Here is a 24,712-nt window from a genome sequence, read left to right as displayed (position 1 = left end):
ATATGGCCAAATGTTAAGTTTATGTTTGCTCTCTCTCAACAAAATATACACACAGTAACATGGCCCAGTGCTGTTACACTGAATACCAGCTCTCTCTCAACTCCACTCGTCCAATCAGATCAGTAGTTCAGACCTAAACACTTTGTAAATCAATATGAACATGTGTATGTTCATTTTACTGTTAAAAACATACAGTAGTGCGGTCATAGCAATGAACATTCAGCTATCGTTTATTTAATCGGACATCTGGCAACCCTACTGATGTTCGTGTGTGTGTGTGTAGTTGAGCTGCGCACTGCTGCTCCATCAGTGTGGGTTCAGCCGCTGTTCACTTCTGCTGCTCTCTTCTCTTCATAGTTCTAAATGATATATTTTTATATTTTATGGAATAACTGGTGTTTGAGATTGGATCAGTGAGGATCTGAGAGCGCTGAATAAACCGCAGTGTAGAGGAAACACGGATATTTTTGTGTTTTTTTTTATTGTGGTTTCTGCTTTTACATTTCACTCATTGTGGAAAAAAACTGGGCTTTTAACCAAATTAATGAATTTATAGTTAAAAAAAAACCCGGAGTGTTTCTCCCGGAATCGCAGAGCAGAGCAGAGATCATCTTTAAGTTGTGGAGAAAACTTAGTCTGAATCCAACTTTTCTTTCTGAGGTGAAAAGAATGCTAAGCTAATTCGCATTTAGCGATAGCTAGCCTAGCATGCTAACGTCTCTCCTCAGGGAACGCGCTCGGATTCGGCTACTTTCTCTCAGCGCCATGCTTCTGACCTGACTGGATTTATACAGTTCACCATAAAGAGGAAAAAAAGGCGAAGAACGTAAGGGTAAGATTAACACTTCGTTTTTTTTAAACATCGCTATTTTTGTTCAGGTAGCTGTGTGTGCGCGCGCGCGTTGTGTTTTTTTGTGTTTTGCTTCCTCGTTGTTAGCCAGTTCGTGCTAATCCTGTCAGGGTTCCATCTTTTTAAGTGGACTTTACGATGGGTTTAGGAGTACATTTGGTTGGAATGCTGAGATGGACGGGTTTTCCTGTCAGAACAGGTGAAATAATGTGATTACACACACACACACACACACACACACACACACACACACACACACACACACACTGAGGCGACACACACTGTCATCTCAGTCTCCAGTGTTACAGTGACAGAGCTCTGTCTCTCTCTATATAACTAGAACATGTTTATCTCTATAACTTTTACTTCAAAACTCTTTTTTTTTATTGATGTATTTTGGTAAATCAGGTTCGAATTATTCTGTGTGTGTGTGTTCGTTGTTCACGCGCACATTATTAATCTCAGGTGAATGTTTGAGTGGTTTATAATTGCACATGTTCTGACTTCCATTACACCTAATTTGTCGTCATTTCCGGTTCAGAAACGCCTCTTGTTACTTTTCCCTGAGGTCATTTCGATCAGGATTTTACTCCACTGTTGAAATAAACAGCTTCTGTCTACACATGAAGAAAGAGGAAGAAATAAAATCGCATTAAACACACACACACACAGAGCTATCCTTCAGTGTAGTTAGTGAAGGTGTTCATCATCACCAACACCTTACTCATTTCACCCTGTCCCTTATTTCTTATCTTAAAACTAAATACAGAATGTTTTGTACGTGTTGATTTGATTATAATGTTGAAAGTTGATACTCTTGTTATTTCATCAGGCTGTAAAAAGACAGAAACTCCTTATTAAAATCAGAGAGTGAGCTCTGCTTCATCGTTCATCTAAACTCCACCATCAGGAGGTCAGTCATGCAGGACAGTCACGGATATGACCTCGGTCATGACGATAAACAGAACGTGATCGGTGTGAAGTTTTTGTGAGTGTGTGTGTTTGTGAGTGTGTGTTCTGCACAAGCTGATGATCGATGACGTGAGACACACGTAAGGATGTCTCTAATCGTTAGAGGATCTTCGTGATCTAAGCTGAAGTGGAGATGGTGTACAATAGCGTGTGATTGTGAATAATCCTAAAAGAGCACTAAATCTGTGTTTACTGAGTGAAACTCTTCACCTGTGTGGTACACTTCTCTTCATCTTTGTTAGTTTGGTGTAAATGACATCAGTGCAGCAATAAGGCTTTGTCTTATATTATAAACACCGGTCTATTTATTAAACCTGTTTAAAATAAGTGAAAACCTGAATTTATTTATTTTTCATTATTCATTCCAAATCAGAGTCACAGAAATGGATGGTGTTCCTTCCTACTCCAGTTTCCTTCAGTCTGAAACTTCTGGTGTTAAACCAGGGTCTGGATTCCTCTTGGGGAAAAAAATCATGCTGCTCTTTTACAGCTTTTATTTCACTCTGTGTTGTAAATAAACCTTTAGCATCACTTTATAATTCCTTACAACCCTCCAGTCATTATTTTACTGTTATTTATTACACATTCATTATCTAGTCCACAGCACTTATTATTATCATTTCCAGTCTGTAAATTAAATCTAAGCTAGAAGACAGCCAGGTGCTTTAAGGTGTGTGTGTGTTGTCCTGCAGAATGGATTGAGCAGGTAATAGGATAAGGAAGCTCCAGAGGGATTACTGACACTTAGTACATCCTCATGAAGACTAATCCCTACTTTCTCCATCCACACACACAGATCACCATCACCTGTAACACCTTAATGATGTAACCTCACAGAGATGAACTCCTATCTCGGGGTGCTTATTTAACCTGTTGTTGTTTAAAGTGTTGTGTTCTAATCTGGAGTAGTGCTGCTGCTGCAGATGGAGTGGTGCTGTGAGTTTAAACCATGTTTATGATCAGGATGGAAGCTGGAATTGTTCAGTACAGTGATGAAGATTGTGTTATATGTTTTACGAAGATATTTTGTACCCTTGTAAATTGTTTGCTAAAGATTTATTGTCCTTTGTATAGCATTATCTCACTCAAATGCTGAGTTCTGGACTCTGATTGGTGCACTCACTTAGATACCTTATCATTTTCATAGCAAGAGTATTATAAATGTATCATTTTTGATATTCTATTAGGAGAAATTTGTGTGTATGATGTGGTGAAGGAGTCTCCAGTGTCAGTGCTGTGTGTGTGTGTGTGTGTGTGTGTGTGTGTGTGTGTGTGTGTGTGTGTATGATGTGGTGAAGGAGTCTCCAGTGTCAGTGCTGTGTGTGTGTGTGTGTGTGTGTGTGTGTTTGTGTGTATGATGTGGTGAAGGAGTCTCCAGTGTCAGTGCTGTGTGTGTGTGTGTGTGTGTGTGTGTTTGTGTGTATGATGTGGTGAAGGAGTCTCCAGTCTCAGTGCTGTGTGTGTGTGTGTGTTTGTGTGTATGATGTGATGAAGGAGTCTCCAGTCTCAGTGCTGTGTGTGTGTGTGTGTGTGTGTGTGTATGATGTGGTGAAGGAGTCTCCAGTGTCAGTGCTGTGTGTGTGTGTGTGTGTGTGTGTGTGTGTGTATGATGTGGTGAAGGAGTCTCCAGTCTCAGTGCTGTGTGTGTGTGTGTGTGTGTGTGTGTGTGTGTGTTTGTGTGTATGATGTGATGAAGGAGTCTCCAGTCTCAGTGCTGTGTGTGTGTGTGTGTGTGTGTGTGTGTGTGTGTATGATGTGGTGAAGGAGTCTCCAGTGTCAGTGCTGTGTGTGTGTGTGTGTGTGTGTGTGTGTGTGTGTATGATGTGGTGAAGGAGTCTCCAGTCTCAGTGCTGTGTGTGTGTGTGTGTGTGTGTGTGTGTGTATGATGTGGTGAAGGAGTCTCCAGTGTCAGTGCTGTGTGTGTGTGTGTGTGTGTGTGTGTGTGTGTTTGTGTGTATGATGTGGTGAAGGAGTCTCCAGTGTCAGTGCTGTGTGTGTGTGTGTGTGTGTGTGTATGATGTGGTGAAGGAGTCTCCAGTCTCAGTGCTGTGTGTGTGTGTGTGTGTGTGTGTGTGTGTGTGTGTGTTTGTGTGTATGATGTGGTGAAGGAGTCTCCAGTCTCAGTGCTGTGTGTGTGTGTGTGTGTGTGTGTGTGTGTGTTTGTGTGTATGATGTGGTGAAGGAGTCTCCAGTCTCAGTGCTGTGTATTAGTCAGAGGTGAAGCTGGAACTTGAAGTTCTCCACATCTTCAGGACAGAGAAGTTTACACTGCTTTGTGTTAACATGAGCAGCTGAGATTTTTCTCATATTAACTTAGAGAGAGAATAAAGAGAGACTCCTGAGGGGATGAGTGTTTATAGTTGAAGAGAGAGAATAAAGAGAGACTGCTGAGGGGACGAGTGTTTATAGCTGATTGAGAGAGAATAAAGAGAGACTGCTGAGGGGACGAGTGTTTATAGCTGAAGAGAGAGAGAATAAAGAGAGACTCCTGAGGGGATGAGTGTTTATAGTTGAAGAGAGAGAATAAAGAGAGACTGCTGAGGGGACGAGTGTTTATAGCTGATTGAGAGAGAATAAAGAGAGACTGCTGAGGGGATGAGTGTTTATAGCTGATAGAGAGAGAATAAAGAGAGACTGCTGAGGGGACGAGTGTTTATAGCTGAAGAGAGAGAGAATAAAGAGAGACTGCTGAGGGGACGAGTGTTTATAGCTGAAGAGAGAGAATAAAGAGAGACTGCTGAGGGGATGAGTGTTTATAGCTGAAGAGAGAGAATAAAGAGAGACTGCTGAGGGGACGAGTGTTTATAGCTGAAGAGAGAGAATAAAGAGAGACTGCTGAGGGGACGAGTGTTTATAGCTGAAGAGAGAGAATAAAGAGAGACTGCTGAGGGGACGAGTGTTTATAGCTGAAGAGAGAGAATAAAGAGAGACTGCTGAGGGGACGAGTGTTTATAGCTAAAGAGGGAGAGAATAAAGAGAGACTGCTGAGGGGACGAGTGTTTATAGCTAAAGAGGGAGAGAATAAAGAGAGACTGCTGAGGGGACGAGTGTTTATAGCTGAAGAGAGAGAATAAAGAGAGACTGCTGAGGGGACGAGTGTTTATAGCTGAAGAGAGAGAATAAAGAGAGACTGCTGAGGGGACGAGTGTTTATAGCTGAAGAGAGAGAATAAAGAGAGACTGCTGAGGGGACGAGTGTTTATAGGTGAAGAGAGAGAGAATAAAGAGAGATTGCTGAGGGGACGAGTGTTTATAGCTGAAGAGAGAGAATAAAGAGAGACTGCTGAGGGGACGAGTGTTTATAGCTAAAGAGGGAGAGAATAAAGAGAGACTGCAGAGGGGACGAGTGTTTATAGCTGAAGAGAGAGAATAAAGAGAGACTGCTGAGGGGACGAGTGTTTATAGCTGAAGAGAGAGAATAAAGAGAGACTGCTGAGGGGACGAGTGTTTATAGCTGAAGAGAGAGAGAATAAAGAGAGACTGCTGAGTGTTTATAGCTGATAGAACACGGGTAAGAACAGGAAGTAACTTGCTTAAATGTAACTAGAAATGGAATAAAAAAAAGTAAGACTTTTTTTAGTTTTTAATATGTGCTGCTGGATCATGATGACAGTATTTTGTGTGTATCACACTGCCCTGTCTCACCTGCTGTCTGAGTGTTTAATTCTTCTGTGTCTAAGCACTGTGACGGATCTCCTCAGATCAGACAGCAGTGTATCACCTCAGATAGATCGCGTTAATTACCACATTGTTTACTGTTGACTAGAAACAAGCTTATCATTAGTGAAACTATGTGTTTGCCATGGGATGCTTATTCAGAGTGATCACACACACGTTATTAGGGTTTGAGCACGAGTCTAACACCTCATTGTGTTTGATTATTATTAACATGTTTGTAGTGATTATTGTTATTGTGCTGCTTTGTGTACTATACATGCTTTACACTCTTCCTCCTCCTTCTGCTCCTCCTCCTAGCACAGTGTGTATCTCTGACCCTGACGTGTGCAGATGACTGCAGTGGAAGTGTCTGTCTTTCTGATGTGTAGCGTAAACACATGCTAGTGTAGGACAAGGCTCAAGCAGGGAATAAGACTGACCTAAAGGTTTATGGTAAAGCTGTTCACTGCTGAAACACTAATGTATCTGTACAATGTTTAGAAATGACTGTACAAGGCAGCAGTAACCATCAGCTACACTTGCTCTCGCTAATGCCGCTCGATCTCGTCTGTCACTTGTAGTTTGTGTCTTGTGAATGTGGCCTGTTTGTTTTTTTTTTTTGAATGAGAAACAGTACAGTGTCCTCCACAGCTAATGAGTGAAAGATTAATTAGACACTAATCAGTGTGAAAATGGAATCAGGTGTGTGATGTAGGTGTTCTGCGCTCAGCTTCATTCTCAGATTAGATTGGAGAAGTGAGCTTACTGTACTAGCTACATTCACTCACCAGACACCAGCCGGGGGGGGGGGGATCGGGATTGCGTGAGTGTTTTTATGTTTTGATTTCATCTTGAAATTGAAATAGAGGAGATCTCGCACCACTGTGAAGGAAAGAATTCTAGAATCACGCTGCTATAAATGGACAGGAACAAATCAATAGCTCAAGACAAACAGATTTCATTTCCTGTCTCTTAGTTTTGTTATTCATCATCGTCCAGTACACAGGAGGGCTCAAGAAGCAGAAGAAGAACTAAATCCTGCTGCTTACTGTCTTTCATTTAGCGTGTTTAACTTTCACAGCACTCTGATGCACATCCATGCTGCTCCAACATGCACAACTCTGTCACCTGTAGGTGTTTACTCACAGGTTCACAAAGCAGCTGCAGGATCCTTTAGACATGATGAAAATAAATCACATATGTTCCAGTCAGACAGGAAATATCATTATCATCATCATCATCATCATTCAGATCACCTAGTAAAATAGCCAGGATGACTTTTACTGAGTTCAGAATGCTAAGCTACATCATGTCATTGTAGAATTTCACACTATTTATGGTTTATTCTGTAGTGACTTTTAGCTCTAACTGAAGGAACAGTGTTTACTAGGTGGATGAATTAATGCTGATAAGTGCAGTAAAATAAAGTGCAGCACAAACACGGCCCACCTCACCCCACTTCACTCCACCTCACTCCACCTCATGGGTAAACACACACAGAAAGAGAAAATAAAACAGCTATTAAGATTATCTTTCATACGTGTGAGGTGTGGCCAGAACTCCACAGCTCAGAGCTGAGCTGCTGGATGAAGACTTGCTGCTGATGTTCTAAATGATGATCAACTTGTTCTTTACTCTCAGAACATATTAATGGACGTAACTAGCTTACTTTATACATATGTTACTACAGTATGTTACATTATCTGCAGGGTTTAGTCTGGCTAATTCAGTTTCTGAGCTAAAATACTGGACAGGAGCATCTGCTGGACATGTGGACTCACTCACCTGTGTGAGATTTCATTTCTTTGTAATAATTAATATTAATAGTAGAGATTTAATAAACCCCTTGGTTAGATACAGTGGTACGAGGACTGGCACAGTGGTAAGAGTACTTTTGTGTGTTTAGTGATTAATTAAAGGAGTTGCCCTGAGCTGTTGGTTTTGGATAACTGTATTAAACACTGTTTTCTGTCAGTATTTCTGACCTTCAGTGTTTCAGCACTTGCTTAGATCATTAGTGTGAACCTGTAGTATTTTGTACTCAGCTGTGTGTAAAGTGGCGATGTCTTTAATTACACAGCGCTGCATATTAGACATTATTATGCACTATTACCTGATTATTCTCAGTCAGTTAACAGGAGCCAATGTCCAGCCATGTAATTTACTGGATATTACCTCAGGATGTAAAACATAACATAAGCTTTATTTGGATGGTATTAGTTTATCAGCAGGACGTCAGTAATACAGTAATGTTGTACACGTCCCCTCAGCGAGTTTCTAGCAGGTTGTATTGTCTATGAATCCGGGTGTTTGTGTCTTGTGGTCATATGATCTGCTCCGTTCACAACATGGCACTGGAAGAGGTGCTGAGTAGAGACCAGACACTAGCTCGTATTTTTCTCTCTTCCTGAGCATGCAGGGTGTCGAGGCCACACCAGGTATATATGTTCACTGCCTCTTCTAGAGCGTCTGTTTTTCGTTTGGCAAGTCAGGAATATCTGGTGGAGGGGTCACTGATACACATGCTACGAGACACAGAAAGCAGCAGCAGGCAGTCCTTTTTCCCCTCTATGTGAGGTGATGTCCGCATAGAAAATCTCACACGTGAAGAGAAAATATCCAAATTAAAATCATCATAGATTTTCTTAGAGGAGGAGAACACAGACACGGCTGATCCGGATGGAAATAAGAGTTCTTCTTGTGTATAAATACATACACAGAACATTGTGTACAGTAGAGTGAAGACAGATGTAATGTAGACAGGAGAGTGAACAGCAGACAGGAAGTGATGTAAAGCCGCTCTCTCAAACACTGCTCAGATCATATTTTCTGTTTAACCTTTCTTCTGATGCACAATAGGGCTCTGGTAAGGAAATATACTTCAGATTCCTTATTCCACGTGTGTGTGTGTGTGTGTGTGTGTGTGTGTGTATGTACACTATATTGCCAAAAGTATTCGCTCACCCATCCAAATAATCAGAATCAGGTGTTCCAATCACTTCCATGGCCACAGGTGTATAAAATCAAGCACCTAGGCATGTAGACTGTTTTTACAAACATTTGTGAAAGAATGGGTCGCTCTCAGGAGCTCAGTGAATTCCAGCGTGGAACTGTGATAGGATGCCACCTGTGCAACAAATCCAGTCGTGAAATTTCCTCGCTCCTAAATATTCCACAGTCAACTGTCAGCTGTATTATAAGAACGTGGAAGTGTTTGGGAACGACAGCAACTCAGCCACGAAGTGGTAGGCCACGTAAACTGACGGAGCGGGGTCAGCGGATGCTGAGGCACATAGTACGAAGGGGTCACCAACTTTCTGCAGAGTCAATCGCTACAGACCTCCAAACTTCATGTGGCCTTCAGATTAGCTCAAGAACAGTGTGCAGAGAGCTTCATGGAATGGGTTTCCATGGCCGAGCAGCTGCATTCAAGCCATACATCACCAAGTGCAATGCAAAGCGTCGGATGCAGTGGTGTAAAGCACGCCGCCACTGGACTCTAGAGCAGTGGAGACGCGTTCTCTGGAGGGACGAATCGCGCTTCTCCATCTGGCAATCTGATGGACGAGTCTGGGTTTGGCGGTTGCCAGGAGAACGGTACTTGTCTGACTGCATTGTGCCAAGTGTAAAGTTTGGTGGAGGGGGGATTATGGTGTGGGGTTGTTTTTCAGGAGCTGGGCTTGGCCCCTTAGTTCCAGTGAAAGGAACTCTGAATGCTTCAGCATACCAAGACATTTTGGACAATTCCATGCTCCCAACTTTGTGGGAACAGTTTGGAGCTGGCCCCTTCCTCTTCCAACATGACTGTGCACCAGTGACCAAAGCAAGGTCCATAAAGACATGGATGACAGAGTCTGGTGTGGATGAACTTGACTGGCCTGCACAGAGTCCTGACCTCAACCCGATAGAACACCTTTGGGATGAATTAGAGCGGAGACTGAGAGCCAGGCCTTCTCGTCCAACATCAGTGTGTTATCTCACAAATGCGCTTCTAGAAGAATGGTCAAAAATTCCCATAAACACACTCCTAAACCTTGTGGACAGCCTTCCCAGAAGAGTTGAAGCTGTTATAGCTGCAAAGGGTGGACCGACGTCATATTGAACCCTATGGATTAGGAATGGGATGTCACTTAAGTTCATATGCGAGTCAAGGCAGGTGAGAGAATACTTTTGGCAATATAGTGTATGTAAGAGCTATGAAATGTTTCCATTAAAATGGAAACGGCTGCTTCAGTTCTCAGAGTGTGTTTAATTCTCTCACACAGACGTGACACTTCTGTACTACACTCAATATGACGAGATGATGTATAACCTTCAGAAGCATCAGATGATCAGTAGCAGATCATCATGCACAATACGCATCACTGTTTTACTGTCCACTTTATTAGAAACCTCTGCTTTCATTCATGTTTCTCAGCCAGTCAGATGTTAGCAGTGTATAATATCATACAGATAAAGGTCAAGAGCTTCATTTAACATTCATATCAACCATCAGGAACATCTCTGTAGCTCTGATAGTATGGATGTTGGAGCCATGTCAGGTCTCTGTCCTGTCGGCCAAGAACAGGAATCTAGACAGCTTGTTCTGTTGTACCTTCTTCCTGTTCTTGGCTGATGGGAGAGGAACCATGATGTGATCTTTTTCTGTTGTTCCTCAACGTGTGGTGGGTTCTGAGCTGCTTTTTTTTGTTTTCATACATTTATTTATATAAAAAGTAGATTTAATACACAATGTGAGTAAAGGATACAGTAGTGCAGAGTATTCAATAACAATCTAAGCACCAGAGCATTTTTGAAAATGTGTTTCCTCAAATACAAGAGCATATTTTTTTATTTAGGAATATTCTGGCCTGTGGATGGAATTCTGGTTTTATATATGAATGTGTTATCTGGTTATGTTTTGCCATTAGCATGGTTTAATTAGTCCCAGTTCAGCTTGTTGATCCTGATAACTCACAGCTACACTGCCTTTCCCTGAAACTGCCACAGGAATTCCTTCTAAGGAGAAATGCAGTTTAGATGAATGAATGTGTTTAAATTCATTTTTTAGTGTGTAGATGAACAGTTCCCAAACATTTTGGCTAACTCACCCCAACTGGACATGACCCCCCCCCCCCCCCCCCCATAGAGCCTTGACCTCTCTGCATTTATTAAAATTTAATAAAAAAAAAAAAAGTGTGTGATACAGAAAATTCCTGATGCTGTGACTTTTGTAACCTTTTTTAACATGTATGTGTGTCACCTAATGACTAACAACCAAAGGAATGTTCCTCACACTGATTTACCAGAGGACAAGTCTAGAGAAGAGTGTTGTGCTGTTATAGGAAACTAATCCACGCTGGGGTGGTGTGATAGTGTTAAACCACCACGACTAGCAGAGCAACATTGTGTGTACTTACTGTGTGCGTGTATGTGTGTGCAGAAGTAACATTAACCTGAGTGTCATTGTTCACACACTTGCTGAGCATCTTACATACGTCCACAAGATTGGAAAACAACATTCACTTGGCTGCACGTCAGGGCCAAACCATCCCTGTCCATCAGGTTTCTGAGTCAGACTGTGAAATGTTAATCACGCTTACAAGAAGTATTCACTACTCTAGAAAATTCAGAAGGTTGGAAAGAGCTTTCTGTCGGTGTGAAGGTGGCATGAGAGCACTTTAAACTCTAAACACTAATGTAACTGGAAACCCATGTTAATGCTCAGTAATGCTATAGAATAGTGCAAAGGTGTGCGATTCAACACCAGTTTGATCATGAGTGCCAGGAGGAAGGCTAAAATTACACATCCATTATTAATTTATTTGTGAGTAGCATCTCAACATATTAGCACACAATCCATCTTCTGTAGTTCTCATATTAATTTGTAAAAAAACAAAAGAGGATTGATGTGACCCCACGTGAGGTCATGACCCAGAGTTTTGGAGTCGTGTTTGAAGACAGTGTTTAACATCGCTGTGATGTTCACTTCTTCCTCGCTGTGAGGTTACTGACTCATGACTTTGAATCTGTAATGCCTAAAAATAAACACAGTTTAAAAAAAAAACAACTCATAGCCGCAGCTCCATGAATAGGTTTAAGTGTGTGTGTGTGTGTGTGTGTGTGTGCGTGTGTGTGCGTGTGTGTGCGTGCGCGCGCGTGCGTGTGCGCGCATTTTCTCTGAGACTGAGGAGTGTTAAGATTATCAGCTTCAAGCTTGTCTTCATCCTGTGCTCCAGACTGATCTTCACTCACCCATGACTGACATTTATCCTCTTTACATCTACACTGTGGTGTGGAAAGCTCTTTCTCCTGTTTGTACTCTTTATACACACACACACACACCAGCTGCAGGTATGGATAATGACATCACAATTATAGCAAAACAAAACTTCATTTTCTAATAATAAAAGCACACACCATCATCCTCCTAACAATGTTGTATCAGTATACACATGAGAAAATATATTTAGAAAGTTTAATGCTTAAGTTAATGAACACACTCCTCCAGGATTTTGAGTGTGTGTAGGATTTAGAGAAGGTGATCATTATATCCAGCAGAGGAGCTGAGACGACATGTTTACATTGAGCTTGTAGTTTTTTCTGATCCTGTTGGTCTTCAGGTTGTTGTGTAACTGGGATTTTTTCACACCAGTCCTCTCTGTGGTGTTGGGAGAATGTCAGTGTGAGGATCATGAGCTGCTTACTGACCTGCTCCATCATCATCATCATCATCATCATCATATGAACATGTTCACATTGTGTCACAACCAAGAGTACCAACCAACTGTACTCTTAAGGCTGCTAGTTTTAGAGTCAGACTGGCAGCACCAAAAAATAAGACTTGCATGAAAGAAAGAAGAGGCCTTTAGAACTGTATTGTAATGAAGTGTACAGTATCAGTGTCTCCATACCTGTGAGCTTGTAACTAAGGCCATGTCCACTCGTACCCGGGGATTTTTAAGAAGGGAGATTTTTCTCTGTGTTTTGACCTTTCGTCCACATGCTAATGCAGTTTGAGTTCGGTGAAAACGAAGCTTTTGGAAAACTCCTTCCAAAGTGAAGATTTTCCAAAACTCAGTTTTCAGTGGTGTTGTGTGGACAGGGGGAACGGAGATTCTGACGAATTGACCTCATTGTCTGTGAGCCGGTCTCCTTGATTTGACGTCAGCTTTGTTTATGGAGATATTTTGTGCAATAGCAGACTTACGTAAACTACTGACTGTGTTAATGTTGTTTACTGGACTTTTTACATGTGCACACACACACACACACACAGTTACTCACACATTACGGTCATGAACAGAGGGTCGGAATGTAATATGGAGCTCACTGCTGCTGCATACAGAACTCCCACAACACACAGAGCGATGGCGGTTTTGGATGAGACCCGGTCAGACTACCGGAACCGGTAATAAAGTTTTGTCTAGGCTTCTGATTGGCTAGGCTCCTGACAGCACTTAACAGGGCATTTTGCGTTTTCATGTGGACAAAGTCATCATTAACCACAAACTTCCTTTACCGCAAATTTGGATGCAGGTTTTTTTTTGTAGTAAGTAACGAAAATGCCTAACAGAAAATGTATCGGAGTAAAAGTATAGAATTTGTTTCAAAAAAGTAGTAAAGTAAAAGTTAAATATAAAAACTCAAGTAAAGTACACCACTGGTGTATGACATCCATTCAGAGGTGCCAACATTTATGGTTTATCCCTAGCTATTTATTGACCAGTTGCTCTGGTGATACAGGAGTACACCTGACACCTGAGTAAAAAAAACAAACAAATTGTACTGACTGAAGATGCCCTGTTATCTCCTGTCTCACAAGACTGAAGCTTGTAATCTCCCAGGTCAAAGTTTATCCAGATAACGTCTCTCTGTAGTGAAAGCCTCTCCCGTCTCTCTCATCCTAGATTTGGCATCATGAATCATGAAGTAGGTGTAATGTTCAACACTCAACACTGATGACCACTGCTCCACATGCTCTACGGTCTGCTTCATAAGGCTTTCTAAATGTACTTTCATTAGAGTGTAGAGATGGTACTGGTACTGGTTCTGGTACTCACCCATATGCATCTGATGGTTTTTTCCTCTTTAGAATCTACTAAGCTTTATTATAAAAACTTACATGAGGAATCCACATCCATTTTTCCCTCTGATCCACCGTTTCTGATCCTGATCCTGTGTGTAAATGGAGATCCAGTTCACTTCTCAGAGCAGTAGTGTTTTTTTTTTGGTTTTTTTTGTACATTCCTGGAGTGATTAGAGCTCCTCCTCTGTCATGTTGGTACTGCAAATTCTATTATATTCTATTCAGAGCCAGTAAAAAATTCAGCTTCATTGTAGTTATACAGTTATTATTATATAACAGCTATATAATAATACAGTTAATAAAACCACTATGTGTTCTCTACACTAAAAAGTGTCACGCTGCAACAGGAAGTGATTAAAATCAAAACACAAAAAGTTTCTGTCAGTCTCATCTGGTTTCTGTCTGTTGTGTTAATACTTTTGTGTGTGTGTTTGTCGAGGTGTGCTACACACTGTTGGCATGAGCACACGTTAAATGATTGTTCTGCAGGAATGTTGACAGACGGCTTCACACCAGAGCGAGTGTGTGTTAGTGTGTTCTCCCTGACTTCAAGTTCAAGTCCTCTTTACGTCTGATCTGGGCTCAGTGTGCTGATTATTTAGTTGCTGTGCTACAGGAAAAGTGATCGTAGGAGACGATAAATCTGTATGTTATTTTATTTACACATGAGAACAAAAAAATACAGAGTTTAAATAAATAAAAATTTATGAACATAAATTCATAAACATAGGATTTTTACGGGAGTGAAGATCACCACTCATATATTTTTACCCCCATCATTCCTAAACACATTGAAGTGAGAATTTCTATTGTGGAATTTTGTTTCCAGTATAAACATTTTCACTTTGAGGAGGTGATGCTGCTACCTCTGTGACCCACTTAACACCTCATCTGTCTGTTTCTCTCTTGCTGTGTGCTGTGGTTTTAATACGCAATGCTTACGTCAGTCACCTTCTGCCAGGAAAAAAGCTGACTCAGCCCCATGGCTCTGAGAACTACCAACACCTGCTGAGAAACGCTGAAGGAAACTCTGCCGAAATCTTCAGAGTCTCAGCTCCCTCATAGACTTTGTGCCTCCAGGAAACAGCAGTGTGTGGATAATAAACCTGTCTGTTATTAAACATCAGAAACATCCTGAACCTGAACTCTCACAGCAAGACAACAAACCACCGATCAATTATTTACCCTGCTTGCTGATCAGTACAGGATTAAACTGCTGTGTTTCTCTAAAACTGTTCTGAGACAATGTCCACTCTGAAATGTGCTATACAAATGAATTGAATTGAATTGGTATTTCTACAGATAATCACAGATGATTAGAAATGTAAAATACAGGGAATGTTTGTTTTGCATGAAATACTTAAACGTTTTACTCCAACTGTTTATAAATCAACTGGTTATTAATCATTGATATGAAGTTTTCTTTAAGGAGACGGTGTGTGTGTGTGTGTGTGTGTACAATAGAGGCAGTTCACATTCACACGCTATACTCGGCTCATTTTCACTTCCTAGCAGATGAGAGGAATGCTGTAGGATTCTTCTTTCTATTTCTGTGTGTGTGTGTGTGTGTGTGTGTGTGTGTGTGGAGACAGATAAAAGTCTGGTAGGAAGTGGAGCAGTGAGGACATGTATGATGTAAGCTGAAGGCCACAGGGCTGTATAACTCTGTTTATCTTAGTTGAGTAAGACTTTGTACTGATTCTCTCCTCATTCGTTTGGTCTCTCCTCCAGTCTCTTGTCTCATCTCTTATCCCATCGCTCGTCCCGTCTCTCATCTGCTCTCTTGTCCCGTCTCTTGTCTTTTCTTGTCTTGAGCAGCTTGGAGCTGAAGGTGTGTCTCTGCTCAGATGTCAGTATAGGCTTGAGTCTGAATCCTCTTCCTTTGGTGAATGAGCTCACAGCGCGTGCTGTGACCTTTGACCTCTTACCCCAGCTAACACTGTGCTGTTGCAGGCTCACGCACAGTTCATAGAGGCTTGTGAGCTCTGGAATGTGTCTTTTATCAGCGCCGTTGTGTTTACTATGACCTAAAGCTTGCACAGTGAAATTTACACCCATCCTCCCACGTGTCCGAATGCTGTTCATGCTTTCACTCCGCTTCATAAAACACACAAGCGCGTAAACACGTCACACACACTCTTCTTAATCTCTGCAGTCTGGATGCAAAAGTATGAGAGAGAACTGTTTTATACACAGTGTAGAAAACACAGGACTTGTCTCCTGTCTGTGTAAAACACCATTCAGCTGTTGGTGGTAAAATAATCATTTAAAATAAATCTAACGAGGAACTGATGACAGAAACAGGGCTGCAGTGAGGGACGGCTTCATTTCATCAATTTTATTTCCATTTTCTTTAGCTCATGTACGAAGTTTTACATAGACATGTTCATGATCTGTCACACATTCTGTCTGATATCTTAGGAAATTTTTCAGAGTATCAGCCAGTAATCTCCGGATAATAAAACCTCTAAATCTGTTCTTCTCAGGTTCCTGAGCTGCTGATTTCTTCACCTGTGTTGGCCGAGTGAGATTCTGAGACTTGGATCATAAATGAGAAGGTACAAGAGCTTTTGTCTTTCTCCTCCTGGACCACTGTGACTTTATAAAAAGACCCTGAAGCTTCAGTTTCACCAAGATTAATATCCCTGTGATGATAGTCTTTTCTGACCTGATGATGGGAGTTTAGTGTTTGCTGAGACTCTGTATATTAGAGAGGTTATATTTTCTGAGACTTTAATGTGAGACTCTGTATATTAGAGAGGTTATATTTTGCTCCAGCATCACTGGCTTCATCTGTGCTCAACACTGTGCTGATTTTAGCGTGCAGCTGCTTAATGATTAGTAATAAAATGCTGAATGATTTAGAGAGCAGAGCGTCTGTGCTTTCCCTGCTTTAATAAGGTGCTATAAACGGAGTGGTCCACTCTGGATCAGTGCTGCTGAACAGAAAGCAGGATTATTCTGCTCTCCGTGCTGGTCATGGCCATAAGTACATGTTGTGCTAACGTCCATTCCTGAACAGGAAGTCCAAACATACCATAGATGTTTTGTGTGTGTGTGTGTGTGCAGTGTGTCTGTGTATGTGTTCAGTGTGTCTGTGTGTGCAGTGTGTCTGTGTATGTGTTCAGTGTGTCTGTGTGTGCAGTGTGTCTGTGTATGTGTTCAGTGTGTCTGTGTATGTGTTCAGTGTGTCTGTGTGTGTGCAGTGTGTCTGTGTGCAGTGTGTCTGTGTGTGCAGTGTGTCTGTGTGTGCAGTGTGTCTGTGTGTCTGTGTGTGCAGTGTGTCTGTGTGTGCAGTGTGTCTGTGTGTCTGTGTGTGCAGTGTGTCTGTGCGTGCAGTGTGTCTGTGCGTGCAGTGTGTCTGTGTGTCTGTGTGTGCAGTGTGTCTGTGTGTGCAGTGTGTCTGTGTGTGCAGTGTGTCTGTGTGTCTGTGTGTGCAGTGTGTCTGTGTGTGCAGTGTGTCTGTGTGTCTGTGTGTGCAGTGTGTCTGTGCGTGCAGTGTGTCTGTGTGTCTGTGTGTGCAGTGTGTCTGTGTGTGCAGTGTGTCTGTGTGTCTGTGTGTGCAGTGTGCAGTGTGTCTGTGTGTGCAGTGTGTCTGTGTGTGCAGTGTGTCTGTGTGTCTGTGTGTGCAGTGTGTCTGTGTGTGCAGTGTGTCTGTGTGTGCAGTGTGTCTGTGTGTCTGTGTGTGCAGTGTGTCTGTGTGTGCAGTGTGTCTGTGTGTGCAGTGTGTCTGTGTGTCTGTGTGTGCAGTGTGTCTGTGTGTCTGTGTGTGCAGTGTGTCTGTGCGTGCAGTGTGTCTGTGCGTGCAGTGTGTCTGTGTCTGCTGTGTGTGCAGTGTGTCTGTGTGTGCAGTGTGTCTGTGTGTGCAGTGTGTCTGTGTGTGTGCAGTGTGTCTGTGTGTGCAGTGTGTCTGTGTGTGCAGTGTGTCTGTGTGTGTGCAGTGTGTCTGTGTGTGTGCAGTGTGTCTGTGTGTGTGCAGTGTGTCTGTGTGTGTGCAGTGTGTCTGTGTGTGCAGTGTGTCTGTGTGTGCAGTGTGTCTGTGTGTGTGCAGTGTGTCTGTGTGTGTCTGTGTGTGTGCAGTGTGTCTGTGTGTGCAGTGTGTCTGTGTGTGCAGTGTGTCTGTGTGTGTGCAGTGTGTCTGTGTGTGTGCAGTGTGTCTGTGTGTGTGCAGTGTGTCTGTGTGTGTGCAGTGTGTCTGTGTGTGTCTGTGTGTGTGCAGTGTGTCTGTGTGTGCAGTGTGTCTGCGTGCAGTGTCTGTGTCTGCTGTGTGTGCAGTGTGTCTGTGTCTGCAGTGTGTCTGTGTGTCTGTGTGCAGTGTGTCTGTGTGTGCAGTGTGTCTGTGCGTGCAGTGTCTGTGTCTGCTGTGTGTCTGTGTGCAGTGTGTCTGTGTGCAGTGTGTCTGTGCGTGCAGTGTGTCTGTGCGTGCAGTGTGTCTGTGCGTGCAGTGTGTCTGTGCGTGCAGTGTGTCTGTGTCTGCAGTGTGTCTGTGTGTCTGTGTGCAGTGTGTCTGTGTGCAGTGTGTCTGTGCGTGCAGTGTGTCTGTGCGTGCAGTGTGTCTGTGCGTGCAGTGTGTCTGTGTCTGCAGTGTGTCTGTGTGTCTGTGTGCAGTGTGTCTGTGCGTGCAGTGTGTCTGTGCGTGCTGTGTGTCTGTGTCTGCAGTGTGTCTGTGCGTGCTGTGTGTCTGTGCGTGCTGTGTGTCTGTGTGTGCAGTGTGTCTGTGTCTGCTGTGTGTGCAGTGTGTCTGTGTCTGCTGTGTGTGCAGTGTGTCTGTGCGTGCAGTGTGTCTGTGCGTGCAGTGTGTCTGTGCGTGCAGTGTGTCTGTGCGTGCAGTGTGTCTGTCTGCTGTGCGTGCTGTGTGTCTGTGTGTGCAGTGTGTCTGTGTCTGCAGTGTGTCTGTGCGTGCAGTGTGTCTGTGTCTGCTGTGCGTGCAGTGTGTCTGTGCGTGCAGTGTGTCTGTGCGTGCAGTGTGTCTGTGTCTGCAGTGTGTCTGTGCGTGCAGTGTGTCTGTGTCTGCAGTGTGTCTGTGTGTGTGCAGTGTGTCTGTGTGTGTGCAGTGTGTCTGTGTGTGTGCAGTGTGTCTGTGTGTGCAGTGTGTCTGTGTGTGCAGTGTGTCTGTGTGTGTGCAGTGTGTCTGTGTGTGCAGTGTGTCTGTGTGTGTGCAGTGTGTCTGTGTGTGTCTGTGTGTGTGCAGTGTGTCTGTGTGTGCAGTGTGTCTGTGTGTGCAGTGTGTCTGTGTGTGTGCAGTGTGTCTGTGTGTGTGCAGTGTGTCTGTGTGTGTGCAGTGTGTCTGTGTGTGTCTGTGTGTGTGCAGTGTGTCTGTGTGTGCAGTGTGTCTGTGTGTGTAGTGTGTCTGCGTGCAGTGTCTGTGTCTGCTGTGTGTGCAGTGTGTCTGTGTCTGCAGTGTGTCTGTGTGTCTGTGTGCAGTGTGTCTGTGTGTGCAGTGTGTCTGTGCGTGTAGTGTGTCTGCGTGCAGTGTCTGTGTCTGCTGTGTGTGCAGTGTGTCTGTGTCTGCAGTGTGTCTGTGTGTCTGTGTGCAGTGTGTCTGTGTGCAGTGTGTCTGTGCGTGCAGTGTGTCTGTGCGTGCAGTGTGTCTGTGCGTGCAGTGTGTCTGTGTCTGCAGTGTGTCTGTGTGTCTGTGTGCAGTGTGTCTGTGCGTGCAGTGTGTCTGTGCGTGCAGTGTGTCTGTGCGTGCAGTGTGTCTGTGCGTGCAGTGTGTCTGTGCGTGCAGTGTGTCTGTGCGTGCAGTGTGTCTGTGTCTGCAGTGTGTCTGTGTGTCTGTGTGCAGTGTGTCTGTGCGTGCAGTGTGTCTGTGCGTGCTGTGTGTCTGTGTCTGCAGTGTGTCTGTGCGTGCTGTGTGTCTGTGCGTGCTGTGTGTCTGTGTGTGCAGTGTGTCTGTGTCTGCTGTGTGTGCAGTGTGTCTGTGTCTGCTGTGTGTGCAGTGTGTCTGTGCGTGCAGTGTGTCTGTGCGTGCAGTGTGTCTGTGCGTGCAGTGTGTCTGTGCGTGCAGTGTGTCTGTGCGTGCAGTGTGTCTGTGCGTGCTGTGTGTCTGTGTCTGCAGTGTGTCTGTGCGTGCAGTGTGTCTGTCTGCTGTGCGTGCTGTGTGTCTGTGTGTGCAGTGTGTCTGTGTCTGCAGTGTGTCTGTGCGTGCAGTGTGTCTGTGTCTGCTGTGTGTGCAGTGTGTCTGTGCGTGCAGTGTGTCTGTGCGTGCAGTGTGTCTGTGTCTGCAGTGTGTCTGTGCGTGCAGTGTGTCTGTGTCTGCAGTGTGTCTGTGTCTGCAGTGTGTCTGTGCGTGCAGTGTGTCTGTGCGTGCAGTGTGTCTGTGCGTGCAGTGTGTCTGTGTCTGCAGTGTGTCTGTGTCTGCAGTGTGTCTGTGTCTGCAGTGTGTCTGTGCGTGCAGTGTGTCTGTGCGTGCAGTGTGTCTGTGCGTGCAGTGTGTCTGTGCGTGCAGTGTGTCTGTGTGTGCAGTGTGTCTGTGTCTGCAGTGTGTCTGTGTCTGCAGTGTGTCTGTGCGTGCAGTGTGTCTGTGCGTGCAGTGTGTCTGTGCCTGCAGTGTGTCTGTGTCTGCAGTGTGTCTGTGCGTGCAGTGTGTCTGTGTCTGCAGTGTGTCTGTGCGTGCAGTGTGTCTGTGTCTGCAGTGTGTCTGTGCGTGCAGTGTGTCTGTGTCTGCAGTGTGTCTGTGCGTGCAGTGTGTCTGTGCGTGCAGTGTGTCTGTGCGTGCAGTGTGTCTGTGCGTGCAGTGTGTCTGTGTCTGCAGTGTGTCTGTGCGTGCAGTGTGTCTGTGTCTGCAGTGTGTCTGTGCGTGCAGTGTGTCTGTGTCTGCAGTGTGTCTGTGCGTGCAGTGTGTCTGTGCGTGCAGTGTGTCTGTGCGTGCAGTGTGTCTGTGCGTGCAGTGTGTCTGTGTCTGCAGTGTGTCTGTGTCTGCAGTGTGTCTGTGCGTGCAGTGTGTCTGTGTCTGCAGTGTGTCTGTGTCTGCAGTGTGTCTGTGCGTGCAGTGTGTCTGTGTCTGCAGTGTGTCTGTGTCTGCAGTGTGTCTGTGCGTGCAGTGTGTCTGTGCGTGCAGTGTGTCTGTGCGTGCTGTGTGTCTGTGTGTGCTGTGTGTCTGTCTGTGTGTGCAGTGTGTCTGTCTGTGTGTGCAGTGTGTCTGTGTGTGCAGTGTGTCTGTGCGTGCAGTGTGTCTGTGCGTGCAGTGTGTCTGTGCGTGCAGTGTGTCTGTGCGTGCAGTGTGTCTGTGCGTGCAGTGTGTCTGTGCGTGCAGTGTGTCTGTGCGTGCAGTGTGTCTGTGTGTGCTGTGTGTGCTGTGTGTCTGTCTGTGTCTGTGCGTGCAGTGTGTCTGTGTGTGCTGTGTGTCTGTCTGTGTCTGTGCGTGCAGTGTGTCTGTGTGTGCTGTGTGTCTGTCTGTGTCTGTGCGTGCAGTGTGTCTGTGTGTGCTGTGTGTGCTGTGTGTCTGTCTGTGTCTGTGCGTGCAGTGTGTCTGTGTGTGCTGTGTGTCTGTCTGTGTCTGTGCGTGCAGTGTGTCTGTGTGTGCTGTGTGTCTGTCTGTGTCTGTGCGTGCAGTGTGTCTGTGCGTGCAGTGTGTCTGTGGTGATAAATAGCTGATAAATCTGATGAAGAGGAAATGATCTGAAGTGATTTCCACTTGTTTTGTAGTTGTTATAATTTGCTGCATGAATAAATATTAAAGTATTTGAACCTCTGTTGCTTTGCCCTGGATTTAACTCGGAGCTCATGGTTTGGTTTTGTATAGAAAGGGTGTCTTTTCTGTGAAATGCCTTCATCTGAACTCAGCTGATTAACCCATGGAGGAATTCCAGATGCTGAGCTGGCTCACCCCCACACTCGGCTCTTCTCACTCCATCTCTGTGTCTCTGCGTCTCTCTCTCTCTCTCTCTCTCTCCATTCCTCTCACTTTCCTCAGATCAGATTTTCTCACACTAGTGCTAGACCCACTGGACATCAGAGTAAAATCAGGTACTCAATAGCAGTGTTCATGTGCCAGAATCATCATCATGGTTATGAGTCATTATAACTCAGGCAGCTGACGGAGGTTGTGAGTTGCTGAGATCAGACATAACAGTGCATGAAGACGGTTTCCATTACAGCCCTCCTCATTGTGATTGGGCACAACATTGGTTTAACATTCGCTTTAAACTCCAGCCTCTAAACTGAGCTGAGAAACATGAGAGCCATCAGAATTTTTATTTTTATATGTAAAATCTGTGAGTTTTCTGAGAGCAGGATCGAGGAGAGAAGTGTGTGTAATAAGAGCGCAGTGTAGCGACGATGAGAATGACATCATCATCCTGACACGAGTGCTTATTCATCATCACTGGCATTTTCACTACAGACCAGGAAATCTCAGCTGAAAACCTGGCTTTTTGGGCAAAAGAGGAAAAAGGCTGCACACTTTTACAATAAAACTCTATTCAACTCTATAAACTTGACTCATAATGTGGTGTAATATGGTGCTGAAAATAGAAAATAATTTCAAGCTCATCTTCAGACAGTTTAATGGCATATGGAAGCGTTTCAGATCAGATAAGAGGTGTGAAGATCAGACCGTTTCCACTGCTGTTTATAATTAGCACTTCATACAACAGCAAGGGGAAATATTTATTATATTGTCACACTTATTGAGTAATTCCTATTACAAGATTACAACAAAAGAAATATTAGCGTATGAAACACATTTCTAGACCTTTCTACTCATTTCTTAATGATGACAAGTTTCTTTATTGAGAAATATCCACCAACAGAGCATCAAGCCTGAACGTGTTGAAACACTGTTATACACTATTATAAATGATTGATCCTGTTTATAAACCTTTGTAAACCAGATCAAGAATCTTCTATTTACTTTACTGTAGTACTGAATATTGAATCTGACTGGGTTTTAGATATTTCTGTTTTTTTCAGGATGTGATGATCTGTGATCTGTGATATATTCTCATCTCATTAACTTTCAATAAAAGAAATGCTTTAATGTTTAGAATCTACACAAACACACATCCATCACCATTTATGGACAAATCATTGGCCTAAACTTTTATATTCTGCCTGAATTTCCCACTGGATACAGTCCAGTTAACCCTGCTGTGTGTGTGTGTATGTGTGGCTGTGTGTGCATGTGTGTGTGTGTGGCTGTGTGTGAGAGACTAGCAATAAAAGACAACTGTAAATGCCCTGTTTAACCCTAAACAAAACTCTTATTTGTGACGTTTTAAACTTCAGTCTCCTCCTCCTCCTCCTGAGTGATTGGTCCATTAGCCATTAACCTGTGAGCGTCTCTGCAGAGCTGCCAGGTCTCAAGCATGTTACGTAAACAGTCTGCCTCGTTGTTTTGCCGGGACGTTAGCCGAGCATCACCGTGGATCTGTGAAGTGTTTTGGCACCATTTCATGCTTGGCACCGAGGCTCTGCCCGGAAACTAGCAGCACTTAGGTGGTGGTTCTTCCAGCCTGTACGTGAGGACTGACTGAGGAGCAGTGAGAGGGCCTGAATGGCCTGAAATTTAGCGGGTGTCCTCTCCGACCCCGAACTCTGTTTGCTGTATGTCATGACTCTCTTGGCACTCACAGCTTTTCCTTTTGGACGTTCCTCCTTGTCCAGGCTCCTGCAGCGAGTCTTTATGGATTTAGACAGGCAGATGGCAGGCATTTAAGTGGGACGTGTTTGCAGTCCGTGGGTTCACTGTAGTGAGAGACGCTTTCCCCGTGTCACACTGGACCAACACTGACGCTCCAGAGCTGTATAAACATGAGCACTCGACATACTGTCCCTCTCCCAGTCATCATGCACTGAAATGAAATCTTGCCAGAGCAGAAACCAACATTGAGAACATAGAGGCTGGAAGTCAGAACCAAATGAGAACAGTTTAGAGTTTTAGCACGATTCCCAGCGTCCTGGCGAAAATCTGTAAGTCATTTTTTTTTTTTTTTTTTTTTTAAATGTATTCTTTTAGAGGGAAAGTAAGATTTTAAATTTAAAATAATGTGCCATGTTTTTAATTGTACATTCACTAAAAATCTCATATCTCTGAGAAATGTCTGTCATCTGAGCAGCCATCACACTGATTTACTGACATTTGGACACTTTCTCTGAAGAGAAGAGAGCAATGAGCTCTAGAGTGTTATTGTAGTAAGATAAGGGTACCGTATGGGTCGGGTAGTACCAGTACACATATGTACTGGTAAATATAGGAAATATGAGCAGATGGAGGGTGATGATGGAGGGATTGTGCAGCAGAGCAGATTGGATAATAACACAGCAGTAGAAGAATTAACACTGGTGTCTGCCTGCTGTGGCTTCAAACATCACCAAGGACAAACATGAAGTGAGAAACCGAAGCTCTGACATCCAGCTCAATCACACAGAGAGCTCAGATCTGCTAATCATACACCAGTTTATATACACACTCCTGCTTCTGCACACATACTGACACCTCTGTGATCATAAAACACACAAACCGCATCCTTTCAACTACGGCCCAGTGAAACAGCCATACAGCAGCCACAACAAGCACTTATATCACTCTGAGATACTCCTCTCCAGATCCAGCTGATCTATCATCATCTCTAGTGTTGAGTGATCAGAACGCAGGGTAAACTGTGACGTGAGCTGTAATAGTTGTTGCTGGTTTGACTTATACTTTGGTTTGGTGTTTTAAATTTAGTAAATATGATTCATGTCTCTGTCTGCTTGGGTTGTTTTTTCATCTCTGAAGCTCAGAGAACTTGCTCATGCTCACCGTGTTCCTCTCCACGCTATACTGAGAGACTGTTGACCATCACATGCTTCTTACCAGACTTTAGGTCACTCGTTATCTTCCCAACAGCACCGTCCACAGCCATGTGGAGGAAAAATGTCAGGAAAAATTATGTTCGGAACGGAGTTCTTCTAGAAACATTCAACATCTATAAAAACATCAGAATTTTAATTCTAGTATGTTTGAGTTATTTATTTATTTATTTCACTACAGTAATGTTATGAATTTACAGATAAACTGTTATTTTATTTATATATATATATATATATATATATACACTATATTGCCAAAAGTATTCTCTCACCTGCCTTGACTCGCATATGAACTTAAGTGACATCCCATTCCTAATCCATAGGGTTCAATATGACGTCGGTCCACCCTTTGCAGCTATAACAGCTTCAACT

The 24,712-nt window shown here is 43.8% G+C and overlaps 1 protein-coding gene across 3 annotated transcripts in view; it reads left to right on the top strand.

The window, feature by feature from the left end:
- Positions 1-294: 294 nt before the first annotated feature.
- Positions 295-24,712, top strand: part of erbin (erbb2 interacting protein) — an 84,643-nt gene continuing 60,225 nt past the window's right edge. For 2 of the 3 annotated variants that reach the window (XM_058412809.1, XM_058412807.1), the window contains exons 1-2: positions 295-832; positions 16,033-16,104. The gene's annotated coding sequence lies outside the window, so the exon portion shown is untranslated. The remainder of the gene's footprint in view (positions 833-16,032; positions 16,105-24,712) is intronic. The other variant, XM_058412808.1, reaches the window with a different exon arrangement.

Source organism: Hemibagrus wyckioides, linkage group LG16 (genome assembly GCF_019097595.1).
Source record: "Hemibagrus wyckioides isolate EC202008001 linkage group LG16, SWU_Hwy_1.0, whole genome shotgun sequence".
NCBI lineage: Eukaryota > Metazoa > Chordata > Actinopteri > Siluriformes > Bagridae > Hemibagrus > Hemibagrus wyckioides.
This window is presented reverse-complemented; position numbering and strand designations above follow the sequence as displayed.